Source organism: Schistocerca cancellata, chromosome 5 (assembly GCF_023864275.1).
Source record: "Schistocerca cancellata isolate TAMUIC-IGC-003103 chromosome 5, iqSchCanc2.1, whole genome shotgun sequence".
NCBI classification, from domain to species: Eukaryota; Metazoa; Arthropoda; class Insecta; order Orthoptera; family Acrididae; genus Schistocerca; species Schistocerca cancellata.
This window is the reverse complement of record NC_064630.1, coordinates 82,528,620-82,539,950: the sequence shown is the minus strand read 5'-3', so window position 1 is coordinate 82,539,950 and position 11,331 is coordinate 82,528,620.

Sequence of the window (11,331 nt, the reverse complement as noted above, 5' to 3'; positions counted from 1 at the left end):
AAAGTAATGGTCCCATAACACTCCCCTGTGGCACGCCAGAGGTTACTTTAACGTCTGTAGACGTCTCCCCATTGATAACAACATGCTGTGTTCTGTTTGCTAAAAATTCTTCAATCCAGCCACACAGCTGGTCTGATATTCCGTAGGCTCTTACTTTGTTTATCATGCGACAGTGCGGAAGTGTATCGAACGCCTACCGGAAGTCAAGGAAAATAGCATCTACCTGGGAGCCTCAATGTCTCTGATGATTTCGGCTTGTGTCGCTAGGTAGCACAGGATGTGCACATACTTGCTGGCATTGTCGGAAAACCTGAGATACTCAAGAATATGCTCCATGGTCGCTAACCACAGCACTGAATGGTGCTAGTTTTAAATATGTGTCGACCATTGTGATGAGAAAGGTCGTTGAATGCTCACAACAATTGACATGTTAGGCAACATGGCTGCTGGATCTGAGCAGGACACAACTTGTTGTGGAGGAACAGATGGCAGTCACTAAAATCTAATGCACAGCGCAGAGGACACAGAAGATGCTAAGAGAGAATCGTACATAGTTCGCGGCCATTGCTGAACAGAGGCAGAACTGGATGTGGTGGTGTCCTCAAAGTCTAACAACAGGTTCAGTCCAGGTGGGCATTGTTGAGGTGTGACAAGGCCAGTGTTATCAACAGAAATGGCACACTGTTGAACACTGTATTCAGTTGTTAATCACATGATTACCCCACTGACACACTGCTCCTCCTGCACTGCAGTCCTTAAGCTGTTGTCAACAGAAATCGGCACTGTGGACGAATTGGTGTGTGATGGCCACATTTTTGCAACATGATAGTCTGGACCAGATTTTCATGAATGCCAAATGGTTGCACGTTCTGTGGCAGATGCTGGAAATATCGAACTACATTTCAGTAGGATACTGCCAGAAATACACAGTACAGTAAGCTGTATAACACTTTATGAGCGTAAACTACCTCAGAGACGCCCAATGCCCATACAATGGCATCGCCTACTATGCACTGCTTCTTCACTGTTTGTCAAAGTCCTTCCTATCTGTTTCATCACAGAGATTCCATACAGGTCAGGTCAGTGTCACCACATACCCTTCAAAACATTTCTGTTGAAATGTAGCAAACTCGGGTTGGACAAAACAAATCTATTGGTACCCCTTAATCTTATATTATAGTACTCATATCACATACTGTACTCACACTTACTCACAGGATACAAATTTTTGCTTCATATGGATGGATTATCACTTAATAGTCTAACTCCTTTACTCATAACAACTTGTATTAGACTATTTAATAAATAATCTCTCTCTCTCTCTCTCTCTCTCTCTCTCTCTCTCTCTCTCTCTCTCTCTCTCTGTGTGTGTGTGTGTGTGTGTGTGTGTGTGTGTGTGTGTGTGTGTGTGTGTGAGAGAGAGAGAGAGAGAGAGAGAGAGTGAATGTTTCAGCTGGCAGCAGTTGAAAGCATGTTGTCATACTCACAAACACCACCAACTTGTGCTTTATATATTGAGCACAACTATGGAGCAAAATGACACTGCTATGGGGACAGACAGTAACAGATGATCAGTTTGGTGGCTGGCTTTTGTCACACATATGATGTACAATGTGAAATTTGACAGTTAATTGTTTGCCACTTATCACACATACCGAATCTTTTGGCGTTATCAATGTGTTTCAATGGATTCTGCAGCAAAGGATACCATCCAGTTCATTTCCATGTTGGCTTACAGATGACTTGAGATATTTTATTTCTGAAGATGACATTTTAAACATTTCGAATTGGTAAAGTAAACCAAATGAAGGTTCCCATGTGCAGCTAATGACTGACATTTTACTTTTACTTAAATTATGCATTTTGATTATCTTTCAAAAATAAACTATTTTGTTAGATATAGCCTCTTGTCCTTTAATGAACCTTCATTGTTTGATCATCATCAGCATTATTATTAATTGGACTTATTGTTGTATTGTTATGAATACATACATAATTTATCTTCAGTGTGATGTTCATTATAAAAAACAACATTATGTATAACAGTAATGTATGAAAAGACAGATTGCTACTTGCCATAAAGAAGACATGTTAACTTGCTGACAGCACAGTTAAAAAGACACTTACATAAAGCTTTTGGCCACAGCCTCTGTCAGTAAAAGAGAGAGACACTATTCATACACACAGGAAAGCACGTCTCATGCACACGACTGCCAACACCAATATCTCAGGCCAGAATTTTAACTGTGCCTGTCTGGAATTTCCATTACTTAATATTATGTATATACATGTTCTCACATCATGTGTGTCACTTGTCTCTGGTTTTACACTTCTGTACATGGAATGATTCAATGGATCAATAAGCATGCAAGGGCCTTTTTTTCCCCAAACCTCTGATCACTTAGTATAGAAGCTACAGGAGCACCAGAAAGTGGACATGCACTGTAGACTACTGTGCACCTCTCGCACTCCGCCATTTCCAACCTCAAGGCATCAGTCTGCGTTGCACTACAGCCACGTAAACATGGCTGCCATCCTTGTTGCTCCCGCCAAGTCTAAATTATGAAGTGTAATTCAGTTTCTGCAAGCAGAAGGGAATAGTGCAGCAGAAATTCATCAGAGAATGATCCGAGTGTACGGTGATAACTTCATAACTGATGGTGTTGTGCCGAAAGTTTAAAGATGGCCGAAATGACATGCATGATGAAGGGGGTCAAGGACGCAAGTCTGTTCGACCTTACTGAACGAGTTGACAGAATGGTTAGAGAAAATCGTAGGTTCGCCATAACTGCTCTGTCTATGGAAATTCCGCAAGTTTCAAGATCTGTCATGCACTCTATCATTACTGAACATTTACACTTCACACAGGAAGTGGCTACACGTGTAGTGGTGGCTGAGTGGAAGAGACTGGGCGGTTTTTTAGGTTAGAGGGTCTCAGGGAACCACAGAAAGGGCACTTGTCTAATAGGGGGCAGGTAAAACACAGCAAGTTAGTTGTAGAAACAATCGGTATTGTAGTTGTAAATTGTCGTAGCTGTGTTGGGAAAGAACCAGAGCTCCAAGCCCTAATAGAAAGCACTGAAGCTCAAATAGTTATAGGTACAGAAAGCTGGCTAAAGCCGGAAATAAGCTCAGCAGAAATTTTTTTCAAACAATCTAACAGTGTTCAGAAAGGATAGATTAAATACAGTTGGTTGCTGTCAGAAGTAGTTTGCCTTGTACTGAAATTGAAGTAGATAGTTCCTGTGAAATAGGTTGGGTAGAGGTTATCTTGACAATCGGACTAAACTATTAATTGGATTGTTTTAGTGATCCCCGACTCAGAAGATACAGTTGCTGAACAGTTCAAAGAAAACTTGGGTCTCATATCAAATAGGTACCCCACTCATATAATTATAGTTGGTTATGACTTCAATCTACCCACAATATGCTGGAAAATTTATACGCTTAAAGCTGGGAGAAGCCATAAGTCATCAAACACTGTACTGAATGCTTTGTCAGAAAATTATTTTGAACAATTAGTTAATGAGCCCACTCGAAGCATAAATGGTTGTGAAAGTATACTTGATGTCTTAGCAACAAATAATCCTGGACAAATAGGGAGTATCATAACAAATACTGGGATTAGCGACCACGAGGCAGTAGCTGCTAGGCTGAATACTATACCTCCTACAACCATCAAAAAGAAATGCAAAGTACATCTATTTAAAAAAAGCTGATAAAAATGCTCTTGACACCTTTTTAAGACACAGTCTGCACTCCTTCTAATCTGATAATATAAGCGTAGAAACGTTGTGGAATGATTTCAAAGAGATAGTATCGACAGCAATTGAGAGATATATACCACATAAATTAATAAGTGATGGTAGTGATCCTCCATGGCACACAGATCACTGTTGCAGAAGCAGTGAAAAAAGCATGCCAAATTTAAAAGAGCTCAAAATCCCCAAGACTGTCAAAGTTTTGCATAAGTTCGAAATAAACCATGTGCTTCAGTGCGAAATGCTTTCGATAATTTCCACAATGAAACATTGTCTCGAACTCTGGGAGAAAACCCAAAGAGATTCTGGTCATACATAAAGCAATATGCAATCAATACCTTCACTGTGTGATAACAATAGTGAAGTCATTGATGGCAGTGACACTAAAGCAGAGTTATTAAACACGATTTTCTGAAACTCCTTCGCCAAAGATGACTAAGTAAATATTCCTGAATTCCAGTCAGGAACTGTCAAGATGAGAAACATAGAAGTAGATATCCTTGGCGTCGCAAAGCGGCTTAAATCACTTAATAAAAGCAAGGCTTCTGGACCAGATCATATACCAGTCGGGTTCCTTTCAGAGTCTGCTGATACAACAGCTCCATATTTAGCAATTGTATACAACCGCTCGCTCACAGAAAGATCCGTATCTTATGACTGGAAAATTGCTCAAGTCACACCAATACACAAAAAGGGAAGTAGGAGTATTCCGCTGAACTACAGGTTCATCTCACTAATGTCAATTTGCAGTAGGGTTTTAGAACATATACTGTATTGGAACATTATGAAGTACCTCAAAGAAAACGATTTATTGACACGTAGTCAGCACAGATTCAGAAAATATCGTTCTTGTGAAACACACCTATGAAGTAATGAGTGCTATCGACAGGGGATATCAAATTGATTCCATATTTTTAGATTTCCAGAACGCTTTCGAAACCATTCCTCACAAGCGTCTTCTAACCAAACTGCGTGCCTATGGAATATCATCGCAGTTGTGTGACTGGATTTGTGATTTCCTATCAGAAAGGTCACAGTTCATAGTAATAGACGGAAAGTGATTGAGTAAAACAGAAATAATATCCGGTATTCCCCAAGGAAGTGTTATAGGCCCTCTATTGTTCCTGATCTATATTCACAACATAGGAGACAATCTGAGTAGCCCTATTAGATAGTTTGCAGATGATGGTGTCATTCACCATCTTGTAGTCATCAGATGACCAAAAAGAATTGCAAAATGATTTAGATAAGATACCTGTATGGTGCAAAAGGTGGAAATTGACCCTTAATAAAGAAAAGTGTGAAGTTATCTACATGAGTACTAAAAGAAATCCACTAAATTTTGATTACGCGATAAGACACACAAACCTGAAGGTTGTAAATTCAACTAAATATTTGGAATTACAATTACAAATACCCTAAATTGGAATGATCACATAGATAATGTTGTGGGTTGTTGTTGTTGTTGTTGTTGTTGTTGTGTTGTTGTTGTGGTCTTCAGTCCTGAGACTGGTTTGATGCAGCTCTCCTTCTGAATCTGTTTAGTGTATTCATCTCTTGGTCTCCCTCTATGATTTTTACCCTCCACACTGCCCTCCAATACTAAATTGGTGATCCCTTGATGCCTCAGAACATGTCCTACCAACCGATCCCTTCTTCTAGTCAAGTTGTGCCAAAAACTCCTCTTCTCCCCAATCCTATTCAGTACCACCTCATTAGTTGTGTGTTCTACCCATCTAATCTTCAGCATTCTTCTATAGTACCACATTTTGAAAGCTTGGTGGAGCCAACCAAAGACTGAGATTCATTGGCAGAACACTTAGAAGGTGCAACAGGTCTGCTAAAGAGACTGCTTACACCATGCTTGTCCGTCTTATTCTGGAGTATTGCTGTGCAGTGTGGGATCCACATCAGATGGGACTGACAGATGAAATTAAAAAGTACAGAGAAGGGCAGCTTGTTTTGTATTATCGCGAAGTAGGGGAGATAGTGTCACAGACATGATACGTGAACTGGAATGGCAATCGTTAAAACAAAGGCTTTTTCATTGAGACGCCATCTTCTCACGAAATTTCAATCACCAGTTTTCACCTCAGATTGCAAAAACATCTTGTTGGCACCCACCTACAAATGATCATCATGATAAAATAAGAGTAATCAGGGCTCGCACAGAAAAATTTTAGTGCTCAGTTTTCCTGTGCGCCGTTCAAGAGTGGAATGCTAGAGAGACAGCTTGAAGGTGGTTCATTGAACCCTCTGCCAGGCACTTTATTGTGGACAGCAGAGTAATCACGTACAAGTAGATTTAGGCTGCAAAAGAACTTTGTGCTCATTGGGTTCCAAAAATAATGACGAAGACCCACAAAAGTCACTGAATGGCATCAGCTTTGAATTTCCTTGACTGTTATAATGATGAAGGAGAGACCTTTTTGAAATCAATTTTTACTGGAATTGAAACTAGCATCCAATATGACACACTGGAAACAAAATGACAATCACAATGGATGTATCCAAAATCACAAAAAAATTCAAACAAACATTTAACAAAAGAAAGGTTATGGCTACCGTGTTTTTTAACCAGAAAGGTGTGTTGCTTGTAGAGTTTAGACATCCTGGAACCACTATCAATGCAGCTTCCTATAGTGGAACTTTATGACGTTTGTGGAGAGCCATTCAAAACAAACAAAGAGGAATTCTGGCTCCAGGAATTGTGTTGATCCATGACAGTGCTTGTCCACACACTGCTGGCACAACCCAATGGCTCCTTGAACAATTTTAATGGGACATTTTTGATCATCTGCCATACAGTCCTTACCTGGCACCCTGCGCTCTTTCACCTTTTCTCTGAACTGAAGACGTGGCTCGGAGGGCGGCACTTTCAAACCAACGAAGATCTTCAAAACAACATCAATGCCCATTTGATATCATTGGCAGCAACATTTTTTGAAGAGGGTATTGTAAAGCTTGTCCACAGGTACAATAAATGTCTCAATCTTTTCAGTGATTATGTTGAAAAGTAACCATAAGTGTGCAAAACTTTTGGTAATAAAATAAATGTTTTCTACAAACTTATATTTTATTTATAGCCTATCAGAGATTCTAAAAAAACCATGGCCCTCATACGATACAGCACAATACAATTAGAGCTGTTCCTCAACAGTAGACACAGTTTCTTTCTGTCCCTCACCGTGTCTGTATTCAATGTGTAACATGTGATTTATTTTTAGACCTGTTTGATTTTAGTTACCTTTAGCGGAATACAATTTTCAAATGAGGAAATAATTTTATTAAGAAATGCTGTACGTTTTCCATTTGTGTCAGAAGTGTTGTAGACATCTATCTGGTTCATGTCTGAGCAACTTCCAAAATTCTCAATTTTTGACCAATTTATTACCCTCCTGTACTCAGATTTAATAGATTATATATCCTGCCAAGTTTCAACATCTAACATAAGATTCTGCATGTCATGATTTGCTATTGGTTTTGTGATTTGACATTTTTTTTCCTTTGATTTGTCCATCAAGAAGTTATCAATAGCAGTCTCAGAGCAATTACATATCCTAGTTGCAAAGTTCACAGCAGAAATAAAATTGAATGACAGTGTTACTGATTGTAACTGTTCACTGACAGAGCTTTTCAATAAATCCACATTAAAATCACCAGCAACCACTATTTCCTTGTTTTTTTGCTGTGATATGGGCAATGCAGCTTCCAGACTTTTTATGAAGAGGTTAAAGTTTCCTGAAGGTGCTCTGTATATGCTTACTATTATAAAGGATGAAATACTACTTCTGTTGCACAAGCTTCTAAGTACTGCTCTAACCAAAATTTATTAACATCAATATTCTTGAAATTAAGACAGTTTCTAACGAATGTGGCAACTTTCTTTTTTCATATTAAATGTACAGAAGTAAGAGGATAACTTAAATCCTGTAACATTCTACTGAAGACAAACTTCATATTCTTCCTATGCTCCAAATACAAAGACTAATCCATCAACAGATGAAATCAATTTCCTAGTGCTTGGTTTTGATGTGGTCTTCAGTCTATATATGGCTTTAATCCTGGAAAAGCCTCTTTGTCACTGAATAACTACTGCAGCCTACATCAATTTGAACTTGTTTACTGTATTTATGCGTAGGTCTACTCTCCAACTACGCCCCTCCCTAACCACCACCCCACAACTCTTTTAGTCTAGTAGGTTGTCCATTCGAAAAATACTGTACAGTACCATTTTCAGAGTCCACATTAAACTGTCAGTCCCAACACAACTGGGTGGGTAATACAGTTCCATGGGCAGAGGAAAGCAACAGCGTACCACACCCAACAGCACCATGCCTAATAAAGCGCCATGGTTTTCAAACCAGTCTTCAGACTGATGACAGTTTTAATTTTTTATACATGCATATACAAGTTTATCATAGCATGCCCACTTAGCTTGGAGCCGTTTCATATTCTCAATATGTTGCCCAATGCACTAAATACACAGATAAACCAAAATATTATGACCAGCTGCTTAATAGCGTCTTATCCATGTTTGGAATGAAATACAGCACTCATTCTGCATATCAGGTATCTGACACTTTGTTGTTGGGTTTACGGAGGTATGCAACATGCGTTGTCTATGCCTAGGTCATGTAATTCACACAAATAACAGGCCGCTGATTTGTGTACGCGGCGATGGTGCCCGATAGCGAACCAGATGGGTTCCATGAGATTTACATCAGGCAAATTTCGTCATCGGGAGAGCAACCTAAGTTAACTATAATGTTCCTCAAACTACTGTATTATGTTTCTGGCTCTAAGACATACACAATGATACTGCTGAAAGATGACATCATAGTTAGGGAAGACATCGAGCATGAAGGGATGCAGGTAGTCCACAGCTGTCGACGTGTCTTCTATTAGTACCACAGGTCCCATGCAAATGCAGGAGAATGTTTCCCATAGCATAATACTGCCGCCACCAGCCTGTGTAAATGGCATGCGGTACGTTTCAATACACCATTCACCTTGATGATGTCAGTTGTGGAGACAACTATTGATCTAGTGTAGCAAAAATGTGATAAACCTGAAGAGCAGACACGTTTCCATTGATCAACAGGTGAATCCCACTGGTCCATGCCCACTGCAGTTGTAATAATTGTTGGGTCAACATGCAAACAGACAGGTGTGGTCTGCTTTGGAGCTCCATGTTCAACTATGCAAGATAAACAGTGTGCTCTGAAACACTCATGCATGCACCATCATTGTGCTATTTTACCAGAGATGCCATACTTTACAGAGTAGACAAGGCTCCCAGCCCCACGTTCTGTGAAGAGTCATGGATGTCCAACCATTTAGTGCCTAGGAATAATTTCACTCTCCTCCTACCTCTTTCCATAGATGCTCATTACAGTAGCAAATGAACATTTGAGTAATTCACTGTTTTCGAGATACTTGTTCACAGACTCTGTGTAATAATAACCTTCCCTCTGTCAAAGTTGATTATCTTTATGGAGTTCCCAATTTGCAGTACAGATCTTTGATAAGATGATCCCCGTCTATGTCTACTATGCTTACATATTTCTATTACTGTGTCACACGACCGCAGTGCCACCACGTGGTATCCAGTATTGCGATGGGTAGTGGTCATAATGTTTTGGTTTTTAAGTGCACGTGTAATGCCAAAATGTGAACTAAAGAGAAAATTTTGTAATATTAATGGTATATATAGTACATATTCTATGTACATTCTATAAATTATTGTTTCTTGATTTTGTTTCATGATATGTTGTACAGTGAGTATGGTTGTATAGTGTACTGAATGCTAACTGTAAAATTAAAGGAGAAAGGTGCTTGTTTTCTGTGTTTATAAACTTTTTTCAGCACTGTTGGTAAATTTCTGTTGAAATGTAATTATATAAATCCCTCAAATAGCATTGCTAGAAGTAACACTGTGAAGGCCAACAGAGCAAATAACTGATTAGCATTATTTACTGTCTCTCATTTTCCAGAACAGGTAATAAACAAGTCTCCATCCATTTCAATACTTTCAGTTATTTTATTTTTATTATTTGTTGTGCACACACACATTGATACAAACACATTGACACAGTGAAGGAACCTTAAAATGTCTTTACAGCAATATTTACAGCAACCCACAAAATATTAATCAAATTCGTCACACACAATATTGTAAAAACAATGAAATTATATTTGCAGTCGAACAGAGGCTAAAAAAAGGAATTTGCAGTCGAACAGAGGCTAAAAAAAGTAATTCAACAATTTTTCATAGACAATGTATGTAAAATAATGATGGCAGTGAAACAACTGCTTCCAAGAACTTAATTAGAAAAATTAAATAATTGTACAAGCAGAAAATTCTTTGCATAAAATATGCACACACCACAACTATAAAGTCAATAGTCCTCTCTTTCCATAAAAACACATTCAGGCAATAGTATTTATGTTTTACATTAGCTGTAAAATATATCTCCAGTATAAATGGTTAGTTAATACCAGTTTGAGATAAATTAAAGGAAGAAAAAAGACAAAAGGAACTTTGAACACTTACCGTATTTACTCGAATCTAAGCCGCACTTTTTTTTCCGGTTTTCGTAATCCAAAAAACCGCCTGCGGCTTAGAATCAAGTGCAAAGCAAGCGGAAGTTATGAAAAATGTTGGTACGTGCTGCCACAACTAACTTCTGCCGTCGAATATATGTAGTGCTACGCAGGCAGGCTTTGTAGGCACAAAGATAAATACTGGCGCCAAAACCTCTGCGTCAGTAAATAAATTTAAAAAAAAAGTGGAAGACGAGCTTTTTTTCTCCGCCGCGAGGTGCGACCACTGCATTTTCATACATTATCCAACGAAGTAAATACAAATTCCGTATTGTTAATCTTCGAATGTAGCACAATTTCAGTGTACTACGAAAATCTGACAGGCAAGACTGGGATGTTTGTCAATATGGCCAACTCTACGTTCTGAATTTTTTCCTATCTGTGAGAAGAGATGTTTGCTAATAGGAACCTGATGAAATTTGAATCACATACAGTATTCTCTTCACCATAAGAATAATACGAATATAAACATTTTGCCATGTACTCTTTCGTGTTTGCTGCTATCTCATTTAAATCCTGTCTGCCTAATAAACTACGAAACTAGAGTGAGACAACAGCAAACGCTGAAGAATATACGTATCGTGTCATGTTTATATTCGTATTATGCTTATGCCTAATAGTGATACAGTCAGAAATGAAGCACGGCAAGTGACTAGATTTTTAAATCTAAGATGACTCTAATTTCTGTGCAGAATTTGATGTAATAAAGAAGCGGCCGCAAAGATTTTCAAACGGAGAAAAATTTTCGCCTAACTCTCGTTCAGAACATGTTCTATCATACGCAGTCTATTATTTGATTCTTCTTGATCATTATCAAAGAAAGCAGCAGTGTAAGTAACAACAAATAGCAGTCTCTTGCCATTGTTTCGCTAATGAGACGATTCCTCTCTTTTTTTTTTTTAATTGTACGCGGCGGTAGCGCGCACAAAAGCAAGCCATGCCACGAGCCGCGGCAGGCTGTAGA